Source organism: Lycium barbarum, chromosome 12 (genome assembly GCF_019175385.1).
Source record: "Lycium barbarum isolate Lr01 chromosome 12, ASM1917538v2, whole genome shotgun sequence".
In the NCBI taxonomy this organism is placed as follows: domain Eukaryota; kingdom Viridiplantae; phylum Streptophyta; class Magnoliopsida; order Solanales; family Solanaceae; genus Lycium; species Lycium barbarum.
In genome coordinates this window covers 60892205-60897280 of record NC_083348.1, presented here as the reverse complement: position 1 = coordinate 60897280, position 5076 = coordinate 60892205, and the positions used below count along the sequence as shown (strand labels likewise).

The 5076-nt window shown below is 29.6% G+C and overlaps 1 long non-coding RNA gene across 1 annotated transcript; it reads left to right on the top strand.

Annotated features, from left to right (window-relative positions):
- Nucleotides 1-316: 316 nt before the first annotated feature.
- On the top strand, nucleotides 317-4627 carry LOC132625089 (uncharacterized). The gene is made up of 4 exons (XR_009576638.1): nucleotides 317-1512; nucleotides 1777-1905; nucleotides 1980-2066; nucleotides 2998-4627. It is a non-coding gene; the product is annotated as an uncharacterized LOC132625089 (long non-coding RNA).
- The last annotated feature ends 449 nt before the right edge of the window (nucleotides 4628-5076 follow it).

Here is a 5076-nt window from a genome sequence, read left to right as displayed (position 1 = left end):
GACGAAGATCAATGACATCGCAAAACGGAGCTGATATTTAGACATAGGAAATTGTATTTACTTTACTTAGATTAGGAAACACTTTATGTTATATTCATTTGACATGTAATAAATATTACACTACCGTTGTACTTTATTTTGGGGAAATAGAATTTGTTTAATTAATCAAAACAACGGGATGACGTATTATGACACACTTTACCATAAATAATTAGGTGGCGACTCCTTAAAACAAACCAACAAAAAACAGGAATCTCCAATATGTCGTACTTCTAATTTAACCCGGGGTTAAAATGGGGTGTGACGTTCACCAATATGCAAAACATTTCTATTTCGAGATTTAGCACCTGTAATTTTAGAAAGTAGCAAAATTAAGAATGAAATATGAAACAAGTAGTAACAATAATATAGCTGAGTATCTGCAGAAACCTTTACCTTTAATTGTTTGAGATGGTATATTATGTTGGTCATTAGAAGTACGCGATGTTGAGCCTAAAAGGGAAAAATATTTATTATCTATATATGAATATCTATATATTATTAAAAAGAGGATAGTTTTAGGACAAAAAGTAGTTAATTAGTTAATAATTAGTTATTAGTTATTGTTTGACTTTAAAAATAATTAAATATCTATTTTTTTAAAGTAGTGGTTGTAGTGTTACCCATTTCTTTACAATGAGGAAAAAAACTGAAGACCATGTTTCTGCCAAATCAAGTTTAAGTTTTAAATATTTGTAATTCATTTTCTTTTAAATTCTACTTAGAAAGATGAAAAATGAAGGTGGAAATTGCTATTCTTAAAAATTGCTAAAAATGCTATCCATGTTATACTATTCCTAAAAAATTCCTGCTAAATTACACGTCTGGACCAGCAGTTGTGGTTGCATTATTGCAACAAAAGCAGAGACTTAGAAACCAACTAGACTCCTCCTTACCCAATTCTCTCAACTGCACTTGACACCACATTTAAAAGACCCCCAAAAAAAAAAAAAAACAACCAAAACCAACCCCAAAGCCTACGTTTGTAACTTCTCCATTTTCCTCATTTTATTCTTTCATGATCACACACAACCTTCAACTCACAAATATACACCATTAGAGTCTTTCAAGTTTCACGTGGCAACTACAATGGAATTGAATTAATTTTCAAAAGTTTGAATTTTAAATTTTTGATTGAGAGTGGTTAATTTTTTTTAAAATTCAAATTCACTATAAAGAAGGGTTGCAAAGTGTCCACTTCCACGATCAACTACTAATTAACTGCTACATTTAAAACAAATTTAATTTATAAGAGGGCAACTTCTCTATTCAGATGGAGAAGTGCTTTCATAAAAAAACATTTTTCTTTAAAAGTTATCGAATAGAATGGTTGGCTCTTCATGAGAGCCCTTTCTAAGGAAAAAGTGAGAAACTTCTCTCCCATGGTAAAAGAAGTAGGTAGTTATGGCAGTACTCCTCATGTCACCATTGAAGAATTCCAAGAACTTTTTGGAAGCATCGGACAAGTAATATGTAAATACTTTTGGCTATATGTTTCAGATTATTTTTTTCCCATTAGTAGTACATTAACTTTTTTTTACTTCACAATTCCATGTTGTTCTGTGGTATTAGTACTTGAAGCAAGAAGATAACATGTCTAGATACTTGGTATTTTTATGTTTATCATAGAAATATTGCCCTGACTTTTTATCATCACAATGAAGTTATTGACTTTTGTGACTAGATGTTAGTCCATGCCTTTGAATGATGCTTAATTCCTTTTCCATTAATATGTAGGTGGTGATGATATAAGACCCGTGGCCATGGAGCATAAAGCTATACAGATGAAAAAGGATATAACATAGGGAATGTTGTTTTGTCATATGAAGATGCTTCTGCAGCACTCTGCTAGGGGCTTTTAAAATAGTAAGAACCTGTAGTAGAATAATTTCTTTTATGCACTATATGTCTTAACTGCTAACCATGAATTTGTTCACCAGATTATGACTTCAGAGGTTAATTTTAATATCAGTGTTGCAATGGCTGAGAAGTCTTCACTAAAGGCTCCTCCAGCATATGGTTTTTGGGTAATTCATATAGTGTTATCCTTTCTTCATTCTTCTTTTTGAATTTTTTTCTTTCATATTCACATGACTTCCATTTTTTGCTACTGTCCACTAAAGAGTACTTAAATGTCTTTTATACTTGTGCCTTGGCATGCATGGGAGTAAGCAATTTCAGCACCACTAATCACTCGATTTCCTCTTCTATTGGACATAGTAGTTTTTTTTTCTCCCTTTTTGTAAGTTGAAGTTAATTAATAGTAATAGATTTGGAAACTTATGACAAAAAAATCAAATAGAGATTTGGAAATTCTATTATTTTTTGTTTTAGATTTGACAGGCAAAATTTTTGTATGAAGTACTACCAAAAGTTTAAAAAGCTGAAGACAAATTTAAATTGTATTTATCCGTATTCTCTTTTGTCCTCATTTATTTAAGAGAAGAATTGTTCAGAATATTGTTAATAAAATTAAGTCATATTATCATAACATCGTAACTTTTGAGCCATTAAGCAAATAAAAATGCACGTTAACTCATAAAAATCGAGATTAGTAGAAAACTATCTTTATGCAGCAATGAACACACAACACATAGCCAAATTTTTGTATGAATATTTTGAATTTAATATGATTAATTTTAAATTTTGAATGAAAATATAACTCTTTGAATTAGGTGTGGTCAATTTTTAATTTGAAATTTGAAGATGTAATATAAACCTAATAAGAGTTCTTTGTAACTGAGATTAAAAAAAACGATGAATTAGAAATGAAAGATAAAGTTATTTGATTTTTCTCTAATTTAGCTTAAATTGATGTTGCCTTGCAATTATTCCTAATACATTTTTACTTTTTCAGACTATTTACGGAGCAGAAAAAAATTATTTCTCTGTTTATATAGACTTTAGCGCATTTATTTTTTACTTCTAAGGACTCTAATAATTCTTTTTTTTTTTTAGAACAACAACAGAAAAAGGAATATTCATCCTTTTCAACTTACTGCAACTCTGAATATATCATGTTCACATGTTATGCCTTATCATCATATGTGGAGCAAAGTTAAAAGTAGATAATTCTATGCTCGACAAATATACATCATGTGGTTGGGTGCCCAATTGAAGTAGCAATTTCACCTTCCAAAGTTTCATATACTGTAAAGGATACATGTAATATAATGATTTGAATTGTGTATTGCCTTCCAATGATTGGGAGCTTTTGTCACTCAAAGATTTATTTCTTTAACGGGGTAATTTAAACCAATATGTAATGGAATGTAATAGGGTTTGTGGTGCGATTATCACATGTTCCATAACATGATAACCCAAACATGTCTTTCCCTCTCTAATTAGGTAAAGAGAAATATTCATCCTTTTCAATTTACTGCAGTTCTGAATATATCATGTTCACATGTTTAATTAGGTAAGAGAAAAAGATACAAATTTTTTTTTTAGTAGATAATACTTAACTGAATTTGAATTGAAGAAATATTTTGAACCGGCAAGAGAAAAGTTATACTATGAATAAGATCATGTAACTGAAATAAAAGATGGAAAAACAAAACAAATGCCAAGCAACAAAATAAAATTATAAATACAATAGAATTTCTCAAATAGAAAATATAAATAAATGCTTATTGCATATAATACTACACTAGCAATTACTAAAAATATTAACAGATTTTATGATAAAATAATAAAAAAAACTTCTCCATTTATACATTGAACAAATTTGGAATCACGATAATACATAACATTGTTTGGACCATAAGTAAACCACTTACTGGAAAACCTAAGTCATAATTTACTATGATTAAATTATAAATTAAAAAATATGAAAATAATTAATGTTTAGTGATAAGAATGTATATGAAGTCATGTGTAATTTTTAGCACTACTGGTCTAATTCAATAGCTTGAGATTTTTATGATTTTCTAACATCACAATATGGAGAAGTAAATGAAGATGTTTCTCTTGCTGATGTTATTCATACAGTACCAGCAAACGAGTACAATAGATTTATTAGACATTATTTCTTAGGCATTATTGGTGCTAAATGTTAGCTTGGTCTTTTCAATAATATTGGTTTTGGCGTTGTCTTACATGGGGATTGTTACGCTTACAATTATTCGAATGAAGATAATGATCACAGGAACAATTCATCAAGCAAATCATCATCTTCTTTTATGCAAAGATCTTTAACTACCTCTTTTAATACTTCAACAAAGGATGCATTAGAATCTCAGGGATATTTTCAGGGCGAAATAGAAGTCTGTGAAGTTTAAGTTTCTCCAAAATTTAAAATTTCAGTTTAAGATGATTGTTGTAACAATTTCACATATTAGTTACATACAAACATAGAAGAGATAACGTGAAAATTGTGTACTCCCAATATCTTCTTCGTATAGCTGTTTTGTGACAATAACTATTTTTACATGCATAAATTTTTCCTATCTCTGGTATGTGAACTTCTGAATTTAAATTTCTTTGGACAATGATATAGTTGAGAGAAGCGCTTTGCACAATGCTATAAAGAAGATTTCACTGCAAGATGTCGGATCACAAAGCCGAAGTAAAAAAAAATTCACTGTATGTTCCATTTATAGTTCACGACTTTTTATATGCCCGCACATCTAAAAAGAAATCACATAATTCAAACATTTTGTAAGAAAGTGCATAGTCGAAGCACGATGACAAACAATCTTGTATAAAGGATGCAGTTGAAAGCTGCAAATATAAATGGCAACTCAACAACATATGAGGTTGGAAATAATTTCCATTGTTGTGATAAAGATATAAAAATGAATACATAGAAGAAGATGTGTGCAGCAATATAAGAAAAGCTACTACATTTTTATCTATTTCGAATGAAGCATGTCACAACCTCCTCTGTTTGTACTTATCTAGTGGTTGAATCAAGTTAGTAACAAGCAGATAAAACTTCATCTGGTATAGGTAATAAAAAGAAAAGTTCGTAAGTATTGTAGTAGCTCCCTCTTATCTCTTTCATTTTACTTTCTTTTTCCGTTTTCTCTGCTACTC